At 34.9% G+C, this 23,821-nt stretch overlaps 1 protein-coding gene across 23 annotated transcripts in view; it reads right to left on the bottom strand.

Annotated features, from left to right (window-relative positions):
* Positions 1-23,821, bottom strand: part of LOC145258136 (poly(rC)-binding protein 3-like) — a 572,684-nt gene that overhangs the window by 374,289 nt on the left and 174,574 nt on the right. For all 23 annotated transcript variants that reach the window (XM_080115905.1, XM_080115923.1, XM_080115891.1 and 20 more), the window contains exon 2: positions 23,238-23,357. The gene's annotated coding sequence lies outside the window, so the exon portion shown is untranslated. The remainder of the gene's footprint in view (positions 1-23,237; positions 23,358-23,821) is intronic.

The following is a 23,821-nucleotide window of genomic DNA, read 5'->3' as shown; positions in this document are numbered from 1 at the left end:
ACGATGTTGAGTGTACTTAATGTTGAGTGTACCTGATTTTGTGTTTGACTCGGCATCGTGTGTGCCGACGCGGCCCAGCCACTAATTAATAATAATAATAAATTAATAAATAATTATAATTAATAAACTATTATATACTTATGTGTCGACATTGTGTCCACAACAAATGTACACAAGTTGTAACCAATAAAAGACCAATACTTTGAAAATGAGTACCTACAGGAGTGTCTGTTCCTTCTTACATAGTATTTTTAAATATTTCTAAAAAAATATTTAAGTTATATATTTGGGTATATGTCTTAGTCTGTCGTGTTTGCTCCACTTTTTCTCGGAAACTATTTGATTGGCTGAGATTTTGTATGGATCTTTCTTATAAGGTGCAACGAACTAAGTATTATGGTATCTATTTAATGCACATTTAGGGATTAATAGTGATTAGTATTTAATACAAAAATGAGCACAAATTAAATCGTAAAAGCACTCATTTTGTCAATGTTCGATTTTAACAGGCAAAATACTAATATGTATACAAGTGTGTGTGTGTGTGTGTGTGTGTGTGTGTGTGTGTGTGTGTATTGTAATTTGGTGTAAATTAATGTTAATAAATAGATATAAATGACCACAGAAGCTCAATTAGTATCATTAGAATTATTTGGACAATGTTTCAGCTGATATAACTTCTGACCTTCTTCAGGTACGTTTTGTCAAACTCGGGAATCTGTAAGGAATTTCAAAAGAAATCTTTCTTCTCATTCCGGCAGCCATGACCGAGTAGAAGTCTTAAGTAATACATAACTGTTAAGTTTGCAAGTTGAAACAAGTAACGTAGAAAGCACTACAAATGACGACTCAACAAACAAAGGTAGATCAAATAAGAAGTGTATTAGGAAAAGGTATATTTACAGGATATTTACATAATGGTGTCAAATAAGAGAGTCTTTGCTGGAGAAACATATCTGCTTTCGGCGGCCTTCAGTGGCTTCTGGTTAACACACCCTCAGACTAACTGAGTCTTCCTATTTATGTGTAATTACTATCCACATATGCAAATGAATGTGTGCCACCACAACAATAACCATAGTCTTAGTATCACTTACATTAATAATTAGCATTCAACATTCCGCTGGGATGATGTTTACCAGCAAAAACAGTTGGAAATAAGTTATACACCATCCACTATGACTATACAATCCCTACAGCTACATACATAGAAAAAGGAGCCATAAAACCTTACATAGTGATATGGGACAAGAAGGAGAAAGAGGCAACCTTAGTAGAATTCAGTGTCTCCAATTATGTGGAATTAAACAGAACTGAAAGGGAAAAGATAACGAAATACGAAGATCATCTTATGTATGACATGAAAAGAAACTGGAATCTTAGGAAGATCTTTATCATTCCAGTTATTATAGGAGCAACTCGACTCATGAAAAAGAATTTCAAAATCTACCTGACAAATGTACCCGGTGAACCAAGTGCAAGAGAGAGATTCAAACAATTGCACTTATAGGGACGGTCAGAATCTTAAAACGATCTCTCGGTTGGAATATCTAACTTAGTGATTGAATATTTGGTATCTGGTAGGATTTTCCGTCTCCAGCTTGAACAAATTAATATATATATATATTTATTTATTTATATATTAAATTTCAGTTAATCTTTCAATTCTGTGAAACTGAAGGCATCGATGGCAGATCAAATTATTACATACTAAAAACACAATATATCTATCTATCTAGCTGCATATGTTTTTATTTTGGTCTAATTTTACGTATTAAAACTGAGGCATTCCTTTGCAAATATCTAGATTTATGCATCTAATAACGCTGCTAACATTTCTCGGCTAGTTGAAGTTTTATATTTCAAAATATTTCCTCTTCCACCTAAATATATTGTCTAACAAATACTTGCTGGTTCTCTTCTTAAAGGATTTTTCGTGTAGAAAGTTAACCGACCCCATTTCCTGCTACATAATAAGACCGATTCTTCTTTTTTACAAAAAATAAAGAAAAACAAAAAACAAAACACAAAAAATTGCCTTATGATGCAGATGTAGATTTCCACGATCTTTATTAAATCATAGAAGTCCAATGGTTTAGCAGCCAAACTTATTTATATGCAACTTCTAACACTAAGCATCTTATTCTCTTATCATTAAACTTAATTGCAAAAACAAAATACTCGTCCCAGTGCAAGTAAAATAAATTCCCCAAATATATATTTTCCCCAGTTTTATGACCTTTTATATTTTATTATTTTTTTTTCGCACCAAAAAAGATATATTGGCACTTGGACATATAGGGCTACTATTTGGGATCATGCCGACTAGGAAATTCTAGGGAGTTGAGCAGCGAGATCTTTGTTTACATAATACAGGGTGAGAGGATAAAATTGTCGCTCTAGAAAAGATGACATGATTCCATTTCCATTCCATGGAAACCGGTTTTCTTTTTTATTGCAAACCATCTATTAGTTGACCAGTTGTGTACAAATCCAAAGAGCGATAGGAGCCTTCTATCATGTTTTAAAGTGACACGATGTTCAATAAGCGAGATTGAAGATGTGCGGCTGTACAACTCATGTTCTCTACCGATCCAAGTTATGACAACAGGACCGTTGCCAGCACCCTCAAAATGCAAACCCAGAGGGTTCAATGTTTGACGGCACAGTTCAATGAAGTTTCCAGCCTGGTTATGGTCTCTGGTATGGTTTCAAGTAAGGGCCACAACATGTCACCTCACATCTTCGAAGTCGGCTTGAAAGTCAACACCAAAGTGCACCTGGATGTGCTGAAGAGTGTGGTGATGTTTTGGTACATTCACATGGTTGCTGGCACACCCTGGGTGTGACAGCAGGACTCAGCACCGGCCCACAAGTTCCAAGAACCTCAGGCTTGGTTTCAGAAGGAGTTCTATGACTTTATACCCTTCTCTCACTGCCCCTCTCTTCCCTCAACCTAAACCCACGGGACTATTTCATTTGGTCATACGTCGAGAACATCACCAACATGACCTCTCACAACACTAAAGCCAGCCTGATCGCCGCCATCCACCAAGTATTTGCCAAGCTTCTGTCGGCGCTTGTGGAAAAGGCATGCTCCCAGTTCTGGACCTATATCGAGATGGTGATTGAGACTGAAGGTGGCTACATTAAATAGATGTCAGCTCTACTATATAATCAAATTATCCGAATTGATTTTTTTCAATGAAAGTTTTAAAATAAATCTGTAGTGTTGTTTTTTTTAGGGTGACAATTTTATCGTTCCACCCTGTATACTTAATTTTAAAAAAATATTCATCCCATTCATTCAGGTAAAATGAATTCCCTGAATATATTTGTCACCACTTTTATGGCCATTTATCTCCTATCATTCTTTTTTACATCAAACAAGATATATTGACACTTGGGCATAAAGGGCTACTATTTGGGATTGTTGTTAATCGGGAACTCTGGGGAGTTGGGCAGCAAGGTGTCTGTTCAAAATATATTTAAACGTTTGCAGGTTAATACAGTAAGAGAAAACTGAAACAAGGATGGAATTCCAAAGTCTAGTAGTCCGAGGAAATAAACTATTACAGTAAAAACTAAGGACCGCAACAATGAAGGGGCAGGATTTTGCTACCTTTCAAGTTAATCCAGGGTATTTACAAGTGCTATGAGTTTGTCAGAGCACATCTCATTAAAATATTTGTAAAACCTGCACAGGGAAGCAATATTGTGATGATGCGACAGAGGTTGGAGCTTAGCTGATAGTGCAGGATCTGCAAATTTGAAACTTTTTTTTTTGACCTTGTTTAAGAGTGAGAGACGAGTGGCAGATGCGTCAGGCCAGATGTGGCAACAATACTCCATGTATATGCGAATGATGTAACTTTGTAAAGATATAGAATGCTAATTTTCTAGCATAGTAGAGGGAGCCCACCTTTTTTACAGCCGCCTTGCCAATGTCCTCAATGTATTTATTCCAACTCATGTTGACCTGATACGAAGATTAAAATCAAGCTACAAGGTTCTTTCAATAAATTTCCAGACTATTTTTGTATGAGCACTTTTATTGATAGTACATATATTAAACTTTAATCCCCTTCAAAGTAATCTCCTCCGGCTTCGTGAACGGTGAGGAACTGTCATGATGACCATCTTGGTCAAATAGTCTTTGACAAGGATGAAGCACCCTTTGGACAAACTTCACACAAATCTTCCGCATCTTCAATTTCCTGTGAATAATTGTGTGTACAGTTCCCACACTGACATCAAACTCTGCATTTATTGTTTTTATAAACACATGACGGTTCTTATCCATGAAATTCTTTCTTTTGCCATGATGTTCTGACTTTCTTACTCTTCCTATATCTTATCATCCCTCACAGACTCCCTGCCTTCCTTGAATCTCTTATGTCACTCAGAAACTGATGCTAGATTCATACAAGATGGTCCAAAGGCAGTCTGAAGCATTCCATACATTTCGGTGTCATTTATTCCAAGTTTAAAACAGAATTTTATTGCATATCATTCTTCTAAAGTGTCCTCACATCCAGATTGCATTTTCGAAATTCAACAGCTGTAACTATCAGGCTTTAGTAGGGTGTATTCCAATTCCTTTTGTAGCTGTTTATTTGAACATGAAATCATAAAAAATTGGTCAGTCATATCGTAGTATGTATAGCCATAACATACTGAATTTTTGAGAGTCTGCAACAATGTTAAATGCCTGTACAAAAAAAAAGTCTGGAAACTTATTGAAGGCACCTTGTACGCACACTTTACGTCTAGAATCCTTATTCCAATTTTAATCAAAATCCATTATATGATTTTTGATTCTAGAAAATGTCTAAAATTTAAAGTTTCAGCTTAAGGGATAAAAAAAAAATGAAACTCATTATTAATCGGGGCTGATTTCATAAGATGCTAAAAAAAAAAAAAAAAAAAAAAGAGTAAAGTCATATAAAGGGTGTTTTGTTAAGGCATCGGACTTTAAATTCAAACAAGTGAAGCATGCATGGTCCCCCGTGAGTGCACAGTGAACGAGACATAAAAAATGACAAAGTTCAGCATTTGCCTCCCCCCACCCCATTTAGCCCCAAATGTCCCCAGGGGACGTCAAATCCTGGTAGAAATGAACAAACAGTGCAGTTTTAGGCCTTAATATATATAAATTTCAGTTCTGCAATATGCAGAAAAAGAAATGACTAAGTCCATCATTCCCCCCACTCTCATTTAGCACCAAAAGTCCCCTAGGCTTTAACATATTTAAATATGAGTTTAGCACCATGCAAAACTGCTAAATAGACATACACAGAAAATTTTGGACAAATATGGTAAAATAGTCCCAAAAATGGAGTGTGTTTATTAGCGCTAAAAGAGCCCCTGGAGCATACCCAAGAGTTATCGTGAAGTATAAAAAACTATAAAATTATATAGAAATCAGTTAGTTACAATAATAATTAATTACCTACAGACACTAGTGTTTCATCCTTTTTTGAATCATCAGTGCAGGGTGTCATGATTAACATTAGTTGATAGATCCGAACCCGGCGACACAAGTCATCTCTGGCTTCATTTGCAAGGACCGTATCCATTCAGCTACCGTTAACCATGTGAAATAACGTTGAATTTAAACAATTTATTTTTATATTTTTTTACGTAAGTCAGAGTGATCTATCTATATCTATATATATATATATATATGCTTAAAACAAAATCGAACTGTTTTTATTTTACTAATTTCTCAACTATATTTTCTTGCCAATAATTTATGTCGATAATAATAATAATGACTACTGATTTTTTTTTTACCATAAAAACAAATGCTCGATATCTTAAAAATATCAATATTTCATTTCAATGCAGTAATGTTTGTTCTAGTATTAAATTCGGTGAACCTATTTTAGGCTAAGTAATTTTCTTATATTATTAGATTTGAAATTTCTAAATTTAATGCAATTCGTAGTACGTGTGTGTGTGTGTGTGTGTTTGTGTGTATATGTGTGTGTGTTTGTCTGTCTGTATGTGTGTGTATCTGCGTGTGTGTGTGTGTGTGTGTGTGTGTGTGTGTTTAAAATTGCTGAATTATTCCTGAATTATCTCTTGTGAAATTGAATATAAAAAAAAGGAGAAAAAGATTGGGAAGAGAAATAAAGAAAACCCCAAAAGTCAAAAGCTGGTGCAGGGGAGATAACTCATTCAGATACAAAATACTCTTTATCTAACCGGCTCATTTAATCAAGCTGCTAATGTAACTGCTGATAACTTGATAGCATATTAGTCAATCTTTTATTTTACCCAATTTGAATTAATCAACGTTTGTTTCTCTAAGATTTTTTTTTTTTTTTTTTTACCTATATGCTTTACTACCACAAAATACACACCAAAATATATTTTAGTGCTGGGATTGAGATGTTTGAAAATTTAAATCACATTCTGTTTTAATTGTTTGAAATTAGCCATAATTTATAATCAATTGAACGAATCAACCATCTCTCTCTCTCTCTCTCTCTCTCTCTCTCTCTCTCTCTCTCTCTCTCTCTCTCTCTCTCTGTTATTTATGTATGTCTCTTTAGCCTCTCACTCTATGTTGATTCAACCTAATATTTGTTAATGGCTCTCTAAGTATTTAGAAAAGGAGTGACTCTTTTTTGTTGTTGTCTAATTTACATATATGAATCTGCACATAACTAAGCATGGATGAGAATTAGATGGCAAATTAGATGGCCTTTTTATCTCTAAAACACTTTTGAATAATAATAATAATAATAATAATAATAATAATAATAATAATAATAATCATTATCATCATCCCCAAAAAAGAGTGAGACCGAATAGCCAAGAAGGAAGGAAAGACCGAAGAGTGAGCACTGATCAGACCTCCACTTTATAAATGTGAAGAGAACTGGGACCTTGGGGAAGCTTAATGCCACTCAAATTACAGTAAATACCCATGACCATGTAAAGACAACAAGAAATCAATGGTAAGCAGCTGTTGCGATAATGCAAATTTATTTGCAAATGTTATCAAAAGAGGCGGAGAGTACTGGAAAATCTGGGGAGACTTGTTGTCACTCAGCTTCCAGGGAACACGACGGGCTGTATCCAATGAAATCTTTTATGAACTGTGTGAAAACTCCTTGTGAGCCGATAATAATAAATAGTTGCTACCATCGAGAAATCAATAGTAATCGACTGTTGCGATAACGCAAATTCTTTTGCAAAGGTTATCGAAAGAGGTGGAAAGTACTGGAAATCTGGGGAGACTTGCTGTTACTCAGACTCCAGAGAACACCACAAGTTGTTCTCAAAGAGAAATCTTTGATAATGGCTTGTGTGACTACTCCTAGTGAGTACATAACAATAGCACTAAGAATAGTCTCAAAGAATTACAAAATAAAGACTAGGAGAAACCAGAATCAACAGGGGAACTGCGACTATGCGACTGAGAGTCAAGCTGAAAACAGCTGGAATATTGAGGAAACCCCTTGAGTGCGGAAACTAATCCACATGCTAACCGATCATCATCATCATAATAATAATCATAATAATAATAATAATAATAATCCCCCCCCCAAAAGAATGAGACCGAATAGCCAAGTAGTCAAGAAAGAAGGAAAGACCGAGGAGTGAGCACTGACCAGACCTCCACTGTATATATGCGAAGAGAACTGGGACCTTGGGGAGGCTTAATGCCACTCAAATTGCAGCAGAAGTGAAATAGAAAGATGCAATTAGGAAAATTGTAAATTGACTACCCTGCTAAAAAAAAAAAAAAATTGTAAATTGACTACCCTGCTAAAAAAAAAAAAATTGTAAATTGACTACCCTGCTAAAAAAAAAAAAATTGTAAATTGACTACCCTGCTAAAAAAAAAAATTGTAAATTGACTACCCTGCTAAAAAAAAAAAATTGTAAATTGACTACCCTGCTAAAAAAAAAAAATTGTAAATTGACTACCCTGCTAAAAAGAAAATTGTAAATTGACTACCCTGCTAAAAAAAAAAAAATTGTAAATTGACTACCCTGCTAAAAAAAAAAAAATTGTAAATTGACTACCCTGCTAAAAAAAAAAAATTGTAAATTGACTACCCTGCTAAAAAAAAAAAAAAATTGTAAATTGACTACCCTGCTAAAAAAAAAATTGTAAATTGACTACCCTGCTAAAAAAAAAAATTGTAAATTGACTACCCTGCTAAAAAAAAAAAAAAATTGTAAACTGACTACCCTGCTAAAAAAAAAAAAAAATTGTAAACTGACTACCCTGCTAAAAAAAAAAAATTGTAAATTGACTACTCTGCTAAAAAAAAAAAATTGTAAATTGACTACCCTGCTAAAAAAAAAATTGTAAATTGACTACCCTGCTAAAAAAAAAAAAAAAATTGTAAACTGACTACCCTGCTAAAAAAAAAAAAAAATTGTAAACTGACTACCCTGCTAAAAAAAAAAAAAATTGTAAATTGACTACCCTGCTAAAAAAAAAAAAATTGTAAATTGACTACCCTGCTAAAAAAAAAAAATTGTAAATTGACTACCCTGCTAAAAAAAAAAAAAAAATTGTAAATTGACTACCCTGCTAAAAAAAAAAAAAAAATTGTAAATTGACTACCCTGCTAAAAAAAAAAAAATTGTAGCCATCATCCACTAGCACCACACCAAATAGTTGACGGGCCAAGGAGGATGGAAAGAATGAGGAGAGCAAACACTAATCAGACCTCCACTGGAGGAGTGTGAAGAAGACTGCGATCTTGGTGAGGCTTATTGCCACCCAAATCCCATTGATGACCAATGGTCGTCGCCAGCAAAAACTCAATAATAAAGGACTGTTGTGATAATGCAAATTCATATGCAAAGGTTACCAAAAGAGGTGGAGAGTACTGGAAATCTGCAGAGACTCATTTTCCCTCAGACTGCAGGGAATGTCACCGGTTTTTGTCTGTGAACAATCTATTATGATGACCTGTATGGGAACTCTTCATGATTAAAAAAAAATAATGATAAGCTGCTTTATAATAAAGGCCAATGTGTATATATTTACTATTACATAAAAGGAACTTTGTGTGCGTGCGTGTGTGAGTTCGTTCCCTATGGACTCCTAAATGGCTGAGCCGATTTAAAAAAAAAAAATGTTTTTAAACGATTTTGACTAAAGTTAACACCTTATAAACATCACAAGGGGTTTTGAGAAGTTTTGTTCCCGCACAAGCAGAAAGGTCAAACGTATAAAATCAACAGTAGGTTCTTTGATATAACAGGGGCACGTTCGAAATGAATGTTTCTGTTTAGAGCACAATTGAACCATGATACTTGATTTTTGCATTTTAAACTTTAGCTCAAGCCATTATATATAAAACTAATTATATAAAATCAACAGTAGGTTCTCTACAGTGCAATGTAGATTACAATTTATTGTGGACTAAGTCATTGCCAGGGAGGCATGTGAAGCTTCTTCCCAGTGCACCAATGGTGAGTTCCCAACTTGAGCAGGCAATTAATCTATTTGATTGAAAAATGAGCAATTTCACCGATTTTAAAGGAAAAAATATGGCAGTGTGAAGCATTTGTTGATCATCATCCAACCCCAGGCAACGTCGGGTCTCCTGCTAGTAAATATATATTAGTGATGGGTAAATTCAAATATTTTCCACGATTCCAATACAATTACCAATTCCGTGCTAAATTTCCAATTCCGATTCTTTATAAATCTCTAAAAATATAAAATTGTTATTTCCTCCAATTTCCACAAAAACATGTTAAAAATATGCAGATATTTTTCTAAACGTAAAAATGCACTTGTGAAGGACGATCTATCGATTTTAACTTTACTGGTATTTTAAAAATCAATAAATATTTATTATTTTATCATTATTACCAGCAATGGAAGATTTTGCTTTAAACAAAGTCAAATAAAAAAAAAAGACAATTAAAAGAATTATTTTGGCATTGGAAAATAGGCATCAATTTTCCGATTCCGATACTCCAAATGTTCCAATTTTTCTGATTCCCGATTCTGATTCCGATTAATTGTCCCAATATATATATACATATTAGTGTTGGGACGATTAATTGGAATCAGAATCAGGAATCAGAAAATTCAAAACTTTTTTGAGGTATCGGAATTGGTATCGGAATTGGAAAAAATTTTTTATTTTCCAATGCCAAAAACGATTCTTTTAATTATCTTTTTTGATTTGATTTTGTTGAAAACAAAATCTTCCACTGCTGGTATTAATAATAAACTAATAAATATTTATTGATTTTAAATTGCCAGGAAAACTAAAATCAGTAGATCACCCCCACAAATATATATTTTTTTGTTTTTTGAGAAAAGATGTGCACATTTAACATGTATTTTTACAGTAACCATGAAAAAAATAGCAACTTTATAGTTAAATATTTAGAGATTTATAAAGAATTGTATCGGAATCAGGAATTTAGTACAGAATCGATGATTGTATCGGAATTGGGAAAAATATTGGAATATATATGTGCGTACTTTCATCCGATCATGCAAAAGTTAACTGTAGATATATAACAAAAACTGATCGAATTAATTTGGGTTAGCGTTATCTATCTCTGTCTATTATATGAAAGTCACTTTATGTGTGTGTATATGTATGTGTGTGTGTATGTGTGTGTATGTGTATATGTATGTGTGTGTATGTGTATATGTATGTGTGTGTATGTGTATATGCGTGTGCATAGTGTGTGTGTGTGCATATGTGTGTGCATATGTGTGTATATGTATGTGCATATGTGTGTATATGTGTGTGCACATGTGTGTATATGTGTGTGCACATGTGTGTATATGTGTGTGCACATGTGTATGTTTGTGTGTATGTATGTGTGTGTATGTATGTGTGTGTATGTATGTGTGTGTGTGGATGTGTGTGTGTGGATGTGTGTGTGTATATGCGTGTGTATCTGCATGTATGCATGTGTGTGTGTGTGTGAGTTCCTTCCTCATAGGTTCCGAAACGGCTGAGCCTATCTTTTTCAAATTTCACACAAAGTTAATTTATATGTCTGGCAGTGTTCTTAGATATGTTTTGTATAGAAATTAATCTGGTAAATATCGAAAATCGAAAAAAAAAAATCAGTTTTTTTCTGTCTTATAGATAAAAAAGAAGAATTTTTACAGGGGAATATTTTACGCTACACTGGAAGAGAGATAATAAAATCTATGCAAATCATTTCTTCTTAAAAAAAAACAAAAAAAAAAAACAGATTTATTATAATCTGGAGATATAGCTTAGTGACAAAGCATTCGACTACAGATCAAATGATCCCGGGTGTACCTCACCATTTTATTTGAATTTTTTTATTATCAATGAGTTCAATTTACGATAAAAGAAGAGATACCATTAAAAATCGCTGCAAATCATTTCTTCATTTGCATATTTTAAAGCTAAACATTAATCAGAAGTGACTTTTCCAGGGCATTCATCGTTAAACCCAAATATCAGCTGACGTGATATTGCAAACAAACACAGACGTAATTTGATGAACGACATTATCATTATTATTTTTTTTTTTTTTTTGCTAATTATTCCATCAGGCAAATTATTCCTCGTTATATATAATAATCAATAGAGGATTGATTTTATAATAATACATACGCAATCTGCGTAAATTAAAATCTCATGTTTAAGTGTATTGTATGACCGGACAAGTCAACTATAAGCATGACTGATTTACAGAAATTTAATTTTTGCACACGTATTAGTGCATAAAACGTATTAGTGCATAAACGGCGCTTGTGTACAAATATATAGTGTATCCCAATAGTAAAAAAACACAAAAAAAAAAAAAAAAAAATCAGATTTTTACTTAATCATAATTTATGTTTTTTCTTATAGTATTCTAAAAAAAAAAAAAAACCCGAACCGGTAATAGCTGCTGTAGTATTATCTTTTGACGGACTATGCCAGCTTCCTTTACAGGGAATATCACATTCACAAATAATCTTCAGTCATAAGGAGATAACATACAATCCCGGCATTTACAAATAGTCACCCATCAGGTACTGGCCAGGATCTATGTAGCTCAACTTTGGTGATCTAACAAAAACTGGTGTCTTAATACTATGATGCTGTACCATTGATTTCTTTTATGTATACCAAGTTCTCGTTTTTGTCGAAGCAAATCGCACGGTGAAATAGCCACTGTCTCCTCTTATTCTCATGCCAATTATAATTTAATGTACATCCCCCAAAAAAGATAAGAAAAAGTATGCTTTACCAGTGTTCACACTAATGTATATATCTATAAAAGTGAGAATGTACGTGCGTGTGAGGACATTTCTCAACCTATATACTCAATAAATGTTTGATCTACAGACTTGAAATTATGTATATAGTGTATTCAGACATGTAACATCTTTTTAATCCGTTTTCATCCGAAAAAAAAAAAAAAACAGCCGCTGAGGGGTCAAAATAGAAAAATTGGTACATGGAGGTGATCAGGTTTTTAACTGTTTGCTGTTTCACCAATGCGCATGCGTGAATAGTTTACATTACAGATTACTTATGCTAAGACTAAGTAGTTTGAAACCACCTTTTAAAAATTGTGTCAAGCTGGTTTAATGGTTATCGTACTTGACTCACTATCTTTAGGTTTTGGTTTTGATCTCAGCTCGAGTATGTTTGTCTTATTTTTACTTATAAGGAGTGAACTTATTAATTTATTTATTGCGGACTATTATTCTCATCTTCCTTAGTTTTTGTTTCATGACGTTTCAGCCAACTAATCCTCTGGCCTTCATCAGGTGGTAATCGCGACAGGATAGGAACTCCAAATTTCCTAACTGCATCCTTAGCAATTATGACAACAACTATGGATGGCAATAATTGCTGAGAATGCAGTTAGGAGATTCGGAGTTCCTATCCCGTTGTGGTTACCACCTGACGAAGGCCAGAGGAATACTTGGCCGAAACGTCGTAAAAAAACAACTAAAAAAGATGAGAATAATAGTCCGCAATAAATAAATTAATAAATAATACTCATCTCAATAATGAATTCCAATTAAATTAGAAGTGAACTGTTTAGAAAAAAAGATACTACTTGCATGCACGTGTCTCAGTTTCTGTATTAATTAAAATACAATATTTATGCATATTTTAGGATCAGGCAACGCCGGGCGACCTGCTAGTATTCATATAAAGTAATAGAATTATTCCAAGAATCCTAAGTTTTATATTTGGTTCACTCTTGCTACCTGAAGTTTGTTGATTGCCAAGAAATTGCTACTTGGCTGTGTGCCAAGTTTCCCCTTCTTGTCTGAACTGAATCTTTGCTAACCGCATGGCGAAATAGCCAGATATCGTCTTCATCACAGGCTATTAATTACACATACTTGAATTTGCACATCATTTGATCACTTCATGTTTTCATTGGACCAGGTCAAAAATGTTCAAATGGGAGCCACTTGGCTCCTTAGGAAGGAATATCAAATTTAGAAGGAGTAAACTTTGCCAAAAGAGGAATTGAGAAAGAGTACAGGAAGAAGTTAAGTCATTAAGATAATGTAGACAACATTGCATGGTGATAATTAAAAAAAAAAAGGTTCTTTTTCAAACGAAGAAGCTGAGAACCTTTGAAACGAACGTCTAAGTGTTCTTGCTAAACTGGTAATACTATTATGTTGGGAGGCACTAATGAAGCTTGGGATTATAAGAGAAGGAATTGCGGAAACTGGTGATCACAAGTGAGAATAATTAAGACGGCTTGGGATCTTAAGGGAGGGAATACAACCTGAGATGTTTGAAATCAATCTATAAAAGTAAAAATGTTTGTCTGTGTGTGTCTGTGTACATTTCCTTACCTATCAATTTTCGGTCTAGAGACTCAAGATTTGACACAAGGAGTATTGAGATTTGGGAAAATCTTTTTAATCGGTTTTCGGACAGAAATTTGGCTGTTAAGGGGGCAAAGTTCAACGATTTGACCTTTGAAAACTCTACCAAACTCTTCCGCCAATTTTGGGTCTAAACACTTGAAATTTTAAATGTAGATTACTTGGACATTGATCGAACTTTATAATTTTATTTGAGCCCCCCAAAAATAAACGTTATGGTATCAAAATTGGGGTCAAAGATTTAAAAAAAAATTGACCTCTGCGGTCTCTAACAAATTACTCAGCTAATTTCTAGTTTAAACATTTGAAATTTTACATAAAAGGTATTCAGAGATAGGGCAAGTTTTTTAATCGGTTTGGGTTGAAAATTTGAGCTGCCAAGATTCGACCTTTGCAGTGTCTAGCAAAGTACTCATCCAATTTTGGATCTAAACATTTGAAATTTATACATAACGGGTATTCAGACATATGGCAAGAATTTTAATTATTTTTAGGGAGAAAATCTGGCTGCTAAAAGGTCAAAATTTAAAGAGTTGACCTTTGTAGATTCTACCAAATTCCTGCAGCAATTTTTGGTCTGAAGACTTGAAATTTTAGATGTAGGTAACTTGGACATCGGGAAATCTTTGTATTTTGATTTGAGACAAAAATAATTAATGTTAAGGGGTCAAAATAAAAAAAAATTCACACGTAGGGCAAGTTATGAAGAGTTATTAGGGCCCGAGCAAAGCCGGGTTGAACTGCTAGCATAATATATAAAATTAAGACAGTCAAAATTTCAAAGTTTGACCAAAATAGCAATGGAGCTAACGTACTGATATTTGATTCTGGCTAATTTGTTATCTCTTCATCGTTGCTTCATGTACTAGATTGGATAAAATTATCTCAAATTAATTTCTTTCAGAATATACTTTTTCCAACTAGGACCATTCTTTTGATAGCTGCATATTTCTTATCATAAGGAGTGGGAGAGAGAGAGAGAGAGAGAGAGAGACAGACAGACAGACAGACAGACAGAGAAAGAGAGAAAGAAGTGGAAGAGTGGAGTTTTCACTTAACATAAAGGGAGAAAGGATGAAAGTGAAGGCTAAACATATAGTATTAGATGGGACGCATATTAAATCACAAAATAATGAATATTTTTACATGTATTTTGTGTGATTATCATATATAGGCTAATAAGCACTAGGGAGACAAACGTTGATTAACACATCGTAAGTATAATAATGTTTAGGAAATTAAACCATTATGGCATTGAAGTACTGTCAACAAATAGATGAAATGCATTAGAAATTTTGACAACACCCAGCGTTGGTAAACAGAAAAGGCCCAATTCTCCTCCACACGTCGCTAAACCGAACCTGCAGAAGTTGAATGAATTAGGTTATGAAACTCTGCCTCATCCGCCATACTCTCCAGACCTGTCACCTACTCACTACCACTTTTTCAAGCATCTTGATAACTTTCTGCATGAGAAAAGCTTCAAAAACCTAAGAGATATCAAAAATGTTTTCAGCGACTTCATCGCCACCAGAACGCAAGATTTTTACGTTACTGACATAAAAACGCTTGTTTTGCATTCGCAAAAGTGTATTGATTCTGATGGTGCTTATTTCGATCAATAAATTTTTATTTGAGCCGAGATATGTTCATCTCGATTCAAAAGTTAAAAACAGCAAGAACTTTCTTGTCAACCTGATATTTACAATAGATTTTCGTGTTCCTATACATAAATTACAAAACAATCACTTCAAAACGATGGCTCGTATTAATTACCGGAAATTAGTTGTTTTTTGGGTTTTTTTATCCGATTACACAAGAAGATTTCTATTTACCTTTGTTTTGGTCATCTTTTCTCGTATCACCTCAAATAAATCACAATGCCACTGAGATGTAAGGGGTTTTTAGAAATTAGAAATATGCCTATGGGGACTACCCTTTCTTTACATAGCTGGAGTCAGAAAGCCGTAAAGTTATTCTCCTTTCTTGTTTTTAAACAATGTTGTTGATAAATTTGCAATTGTTAAACTTCTTTCTGGAATCAGCATTTCTTCGATATCGCAGGGTTGCTCTACACAGCCCATGAGGAAAATTCTATTTCAAACTTAAGCGTGACAGACTAATGACTAGGGCTAGGACAACAGTATATTCTTTTCATTGTTTTGACTCTCGAGTGTGTATCCGTTGATATCTTATATGCTTTTATATAGACTGGTGTGGTTCTCGGTTGATTAACTGTGTCTGTGTCGGATATATATTCGAAGATCAAAACAATGAAAAGAATCTTTTGTAGTCATAGACCTACTAATAACTGTATAACGCAAACATATTTTTACGAGTATCAAGGTTAATGAGATTGACAACTGAATGGTGATGAATACTATGAGAGGATTTAAAATCTCTACGACCCACTCAAGACAACAGCCGACCCAGAAAACAGTAATTCTTCTCCCTTTGTCAGAAAGATTTTATATTTTTTTTCTTCAGTATAATGGTCAGTATCTGAAGAAAGCAGGATCTACGAAATTTCACACTATTTTTACATTCGATTCCTACACTTCTATTGCCAATGTTTTTTGGCAAAGGAGAAAGAATAGCTGTTTTCTGGGTCGGCTTTATTTTTTAAGAGAGTGGAATGCGAAACTTCTAATCCTTTCTAAAAATTACTAGAGGACAAGGGTGAACGAGGTGGGTAGCTTGTCAGTTGAATAATGAAAAATATTATGAGAGGATTTTTTATGCTAACGAGTCATCACTAATCAAGGCCAAAAACCACTCGAGGATAAGGGTTAACGAGGTGGATAGATTGTCAGTTGAATGATGAAAAATATTATGAGAGGATTTTTGTGCTAACGAGTCACCACTTATCAAGGCCAAAAACCACTTGAGGATAAGGGTTAACGAGGTATCTAGCTTGTCAGTTGAATGATGAAAAATATTATGAGAGGATTTTTTATGCTAGCAAATCACCACTCATCAAGGCCAAAAACCACTCGAGGATAAGGGGTAATTAGATGGGGAGCTTGTCAGTTGAATGAGAAAAGTGAAAGTCTCCATATATCACCTACTCAAAACAACGCCCGATTCAGAAAACAGCAATTTTTATCCCTTTGTCAGAAGCATCTCTCATAGAATGTAAGCAGAGATGCCTGGTACATATTTTTATGATAATTACTAGATAAATAGTGCACTTTGACTTTCATACCCCAAACGCGGTAGGATTCCATCACTTCATTGTAGCAGTTACTAGATTTAAAACAATATCTTACTCTAACACTTTTCTTTTTCCCTAGGATAGCTTACCCTTGGAACTCCCTTTCTGCTCCCAGTTTTTCCGATAGTACCGAAGTGCAGAGATACAAACGTAATGCGAACAACCATTTTGCCATCCACGTTGCCTCCCTTTAAATCTGGCTCGCATCACAGTAGTTTTTTTTTTTTTTTACAGAGGAGTCACCACTTATCAAAGCCCAGAGACCACTCGAGGATAAGGGTTAAAGAGTGCACAGTATGAGAATCATAGTAATCGTTAGTAGTGGGAATCCGGTAAATTTGTTAACTTAAGTGGAACGACTCATCAAGAACTTGTTTACATTGGAGTTGAAGACGGCCATAGTGTAGTCAGCTGCTTTAATGGTGACATATCTTGTTTAAGACGACCAAAAGTTTAAAAAAAAAAAAAAAAGAAAAAAAAAAGAAAAAAAAAGCTGAAGTTTAAGTGCCAGAAACGAGTTTTATTTCTGGCTTCAGTTTTATAACTAAATGCTTTATAGCCGCCATGATTTAGATCAAGTGTGTTGGCCCTCCTGTAAATGAAACGAGGTCAGACTGGCAGTAAACTGATCCAAACATTTAAAGGCGCGACCTACTCCTGACCATCTATGTCATTGTTGTGCCAGGAGGAGTGGCACACGTGACCGTTTTCAAATAGGTTGAGAGAAGAGTATGTTTTATTTTTATTTTTTCGATTGCTAATCAGAGCAAAGAAGAGACAACAACTGCTCAAATGTTTCTGAATTTTTCAGATGAGGATTTGATTATTTTTATTTATTTTTATTTTTTTACATGGAGGTCACCACTTATCAAGGCCCAGCAACCACTCGGGGATAAGGATTATTGCGTGTACAGTAATCAATGGGATAGTATCGTAGTCATCCTCAGTATTGGAGATTTGATAAAGTGTCTTAAGAGAGCGATTAATCAGGAATTTGTTTATGTTGGACTTGAAAACATCCAAGTTGAAGTCAGGTGGGAAACAGGCGAGCGGTAGAGAGTCTCACAGGTGTGCAGTTCTAAGAAAGAAGCTTTGTTCATGGAATCTACGTTTTGATGTAGGCACAGATAAAGAGTGGGGAAAATTATTGCCAGTGGTTTCAGCTAGACTGGTGTTTTTCGTGAAAAATTGGCGGGGGGGGGGACCAGAGATTGGAGCTCAGGCGAGCACTTGCCATGGAAATAACGATAAAACAAAGATAGGCTCGCAACGTTTCTTCTATGGGAGAGAGGTTGCAGGGAAGAGAAAAGGGCATCCCCCACTAAGCCACAAAGTCTATTTTGTACTCAGTCAAGGCAGGATAGGCTGTTTTTAGCAGCTCCTGCCAGATGTGGCAGCAGTACTCCATCCTTGGACGTACTCTTATTCATATTATTTAGAATCTACAGACTACTGTTCTCATATTGAGTGTTATTTTCACACCGGTTCGATCAATGTAACCACCCTTCTTCAGATGTATCTTGTCAAAATCGGGAATCAATCCTCAATGCGGGCGACACTTGAAATACAATTGCGAATTATTGAGGACATTTACTCAGTCATGGCTGATGAAATGAGAACATATCACCCCCCTTGGATTAAATAAGCGTTTCCATTCGAAATTCTGTGCAGATTCCTGGGTTCAACAGAAAGATTCCTGAGTTCAACAAGATACGAGGTGCCTTCCATAAGTTTCCAAACATTTTTCGTATGAGCACTTTTTATTGACAAAACTTTAATCCTTCAAAGTAATCTCCTTCAGCTGCAATGAACTTGTACCGTTACAACAACTTGTGGAAGACCCTATGGAAGTTCTCTTGTGTGAACGTATCAATTACCCTCATCATATTCTTTTTTCTCTCCCCAATTTTCTAATGACGACAGCTTCTAACGTTTTCCTTGAGCTTAGGGAATAATCAAAGTCACAGAAAGCAAGGTTTGAATGATATAGAGTGTGAGAAAATGTCTTGATGCCCATTTTGGTCAAATGTCTTGATGCCCATTTTGGTCAAATGGTCAAATGGTCAAATGGTCAAATGGTCAAATAGTCTGTGACAAGGATGGAGCACCTAAGGACAAACTTCCATTTTTCCAGTTCCTCATGAATAATTGTGTGTACAGTTCCCACACTGACATCAAACTATCCACTTATTGTCTATAGACATATGACGGTTCTTATCCATGAAATTCTTTATTTGGCCAATCAACTCTGTTGTTCTGACTTCCTTACTCCTCTCAAACCTCTCACCATTCCTAACAGAATCCCTGCCTTCCTTGAATCTCTTATGGCACTCAAAAACTGATGCTCGATTCATGCAAGATGGTCCCAAAGTAGTTTAAAGCATTCCATACGTTTCTGTGGCAATTTTTCCAAGTATAAAACAGAAATTTATTGCATATCGTCCAGATTGCATTTTTGAAATTCACTCAGGCTTTTAGTAGGGTGTATTCGAATTCTTGATGTAGCTGTTCATTTGAACCTTAAATCATAAAAATTAGTCAGTCATCTTGTAGTACGTACAGCAATAAAATACTGAATTTTTAAGCTTTTACAACAATTTTAAATGTCTGTACAAAAAAGTCTGGAAACTTATTGGGGGCACCTTGTGCACCTGAAGAAGATTGATGGTTACACTGACCGAAACGTTGTGAAAATAATTCTCAATATAAGAATAGTAGTCAGATGACTCTAAAGAAGAATAATGCAACTTACTTAAATGATGGTTTCTTGTACCTAAATTTAGAGACTGCCAAAAGACAATTAGCATCTTATCTTTGGGTAAAAATAGTTAACGTTTGGAAATCCAGATGCTGAAAGCTTTGACCTTTGATACAAATTTGGTCAGGGTGAATCGGGTTTTCAGCTAATTCAAGGTAATCAAGCAAAGTAACTAATATTTTATCGAGTAGTTACTTTCCTTATTCCGACTCATTTCTCGAAGAATCTATACATGAGGAATTGTCAGTGTGTATGCCTGGAAAGAGGAATGGGCTGGACAGAAAAGAGATGTGGTAATACAGGTTAGAGGAAGAGAGAGAGAGAGAGAAAGAGATAGATGCAGATAGAGAGAGGTAGAGAGATAGCAGTCTTAATAGAAATATGTTACACTTTTTCCCCGGGTAATGCCGGGTATCCCTACTAGTTATTTATAACTGCTACTGAATCAGTGCAGAATTTCCTGTTAAAAAAATTAATATTCGAAAATCATTTCAACACTGTCATAATACAATAGCATTAAATTTAGAAGCATGAAATTAGTGCATTTCTGTGATAATCATATGGTGTTGTATAGTCGTGTTCTGTAAACAGGGTATGGCACGATGGTCTTCTAAGAAAAATTAGATCATATGGAATCACTGGAAGAATACATAATGTAATTAAATCCTTCTTAAGTAAGAGAAAAATCCAGGTTGTCCTCGACGGTCGTACATATAAAAAATATAAATGCGGGAGTACCTCAGGGGTCTATCCTTGGACCTTTATTACTCCTGATATTCATAAATGACCTCCCTGATAAAATTGTTTCTGAGATGGGTATATTTGCTGATGACACCACTCTCTTTAACAGGCATGGGGGAAAACAAATGAACACATATCAAAGGAAATGGCAGAAATACTAGAGGATGACCTCCAATCTGTAGTGGAATAGGAACAAAAATGGATGGCCACATTCAATGCTACCAAGACTAAGCTTGTTTCCTTCAATAACTACAAGTAACCTTTTCTACCACCAATAGCAATGGCCAAGAACACATTACCCGAAAGTACTTCTTTTAAACTCCTCGGCCTAATGTTTACAGGGAATATGAACTGGAATAGATACATTGAGAGCATTGCCAAGGCTGCTGTGAAGATGGTGGGCTCTCTCTACCGTGCTAGAAAACTACTTACACCTGAAAGTATCATGTACCTCTAAAAGGCCACCATTCCCCCATTTATGGAGTATTGTTGTCACATTTGGGCTGGTGCATCTGCTATTTGTCTCTCACTTCTTGACAGGGTTCAAAAGAGAATCGCCAACCTGATAGGTCTTGAACTGTCATCTAGGCTTCAGCCTCTGTCCCATCAACGAAATGTTGCATCCCTCTGCCTGTTCTGCGAGTACTTTAATGGTAAATGCTCTGACGAACTACAAGTACTTGTACCCCTCAGCGTGAATATCCCCGACAAACCTGACAAGCAGCTAAATCCCACGCCTTCACAGTAGAGATCCTTAGGTGTAAGAAAGCCTTCTACTCCAATAGTTTCTTCCCCAGAACTGCTAAACTTTGGAACTCCCTTCCGGGATTCTGCTTTCCCAACTGTACTGATATGCAGAAGTTCAAGTATAATGCGAACAGACATCTTGCTATTTATCTCCCTTCATAATACCCCTGCAACTTATGTCCCCGATAGTAGCCCCCAACTTCAAAGTGGAACCTGTTTGGGGTGAAAATGGAATTAAAAAAAAAATATGATGTTTATTTATTAACATATTGATATATTAAGGTTCGATATATGAATGTGCCTGTTGATCGTCTAGTGATTGTTTAAACAGGACATATAACAATTATAACATTAAAGGACAAATAATAGTTTCTGGGGTTTTACATCAGCCAATGGGAAAACATACCTTGTTCATCTTGGGTTTAATCTTGATTTGACACGTCTGAGAAAATGAAGATTCATACAACTCAAAGCCTTGGTGATATTTACAGCAGCTTAATTCCGGATGTTTCCCCATTGGAAAGCTGAAACGCTGGTCCTAGACTTTTACTATCAACATTTTTCCCTACTCGGAGCCATTACTGTCCACCACCATCTTTCTCTCTCTGACTGACCACATCTGCGCTCTCTGATTCCCATTGATAGGTGTCTTTCAAGACCTCTGGTTACACCATTAACTCCATGTGATCAAAGACATGAATTGTCACATATTTTGTTTATGTTCTAACATTCTTTTCTATTAAAATATAATTTTATCTGTAAATGTTTATTTTTCTATGATAACATTCTTTCTGGGATTCTATACTTATAAATATTAATGACAATTATAATAATCGTCCATCAATACACCTTTCGGCATTGGCGGTCAATATTTAACCATGGGAGGAAGAGGAGGTCTGTCACAAATGTTCGATTGCAATAGTTTATCAACTTCATTAAGTAAACCCCAACCTTTTTTTTTTTTTTTACATTTTCTATGAAAGATTTCTGGGCCGGATTAAAGATCTTTTAATCTTTTTTATAAAAAACCTGGACTTCTTTCCACTGGACTCAAGCAATGCTTATTCAGGAGAGGTGAGGTTGGTGATTGCTCAACCCTTGCTACACAATTACATTAAACGAAGGCATTGATTAATCATTTTATGAACAAAAAGAAAAATCGCCACACTATTTTCACACATTTCGATCGAACAAAATTTTTTCTTAAATATTTTTTACATTTTCCATGAGAGCTCTGTGGGTCGGACTAAAGATCTTGGCAGACTGGATCTGGTCAATGGGCGGTACTTTGAAGAGTTCTGGTCTAAATGATGGAAGACTTGAAAAATATATAGTACTAGTGTTGTGGTGCCTATCTTACGAATAACAATGAACACTTAGTATAAAGATCCTTGATATGACCTAAAACTATATCCAGTGGTGAGGCCCCAGCTTGCGGGCTTTGGGGAATGTGAAGCCTCCCTTTAATTACCATTGCTCCTAGGTCCACTGACCCGGAGTGGTAGTACCTGTTAGGGTCTCAACTATGGGTTAAATAGAAACTGACCTGAAAACAAATATATTATATTAAAAAATTGTTCTTCAAAATCTTTGGATTCCGCATGAAATAACCCAAAAAACAAAAACAACCAACCAACTTAGTATAAAAACCGAGAGAATATGCTTCCTAGAGTCATGCAGAAGTTATACAAACTTGGCAGTCGGACTGACGTACAACCACTTTGTTATTTTGGATTTGCTTGCCCTTCTATATTTTTCGTATCCACTAAATAACGAGTTGTTTCTTTCTTTGAGATCCTAACTTGTCCACAACGGATAGTCAAGAGGGAAGAGAAAACAAAAATGGTAAATATCGCCAGACAAGCCCAGCTCAGATCTACTGGCAGGAATAAGAGGAAGAATTCTCAAAATAGAGGAAAATAAAATATCTTACTTACCAATAGAATACAACTCAGAATTAAAAGAGAGCAGGGAGCGATGTTGAAGCTGGTTGGCACTACATCTAGTCATCACCTGGGTTAGCAGAACTCTGATATGTTGGCTTCATCGTTAAAAAGCTATAAAACAAAACAAACAAGCATTATTAATGATGAAATAAACAAACATTAGGTAGATAAATATCTATAAGATATGTTTTTACTTATGTCTGCATAAATATATATATATATATAAGTGGCCTGGCATGGCTGTAAGGGAGACAACCGAAGCAGCAAAACTGAAGCTGGCTTGCAGGACACTATATATATATATATATATATATATATATATATATATAAATAAATGTAGGCAAATTTGAGCATATTTTATTGGCTTGAAAATATAGGTTTTCTTTCACCAATTGTAATAAAATTTTAACCATAGAATAGTATTATAATCTTCAAAAAGCCTGCAAATTTTATGTAGTCTTGTCCCATAGAACCAAAGATATGAACATTTCAATATTCAACTAGGCTACCAGTATAGATATATCCATATATATATACACCACCTTTTTTGGCAATTTTATGAGTTCCAAATCTCA

Source organism: Euprymna scolopes, chromosome 33, assembly GCF_053919585.1.
Source record: "Euprymna scolopes isolate OS-2025 chromosome 33, ASM5391958v1, whole genome shotgun sequence".
Taxonomy (NCBI): domain Eukaryota; kingdom Metazoa; phylum Mollusca; class Cephalopoda; order Sepiida; family Sepiolidae; genus Euprymna; species Euprymna scolopes.
This window is presented reverse-complemented; position numbering and strand designations above follow the sequence as displayed.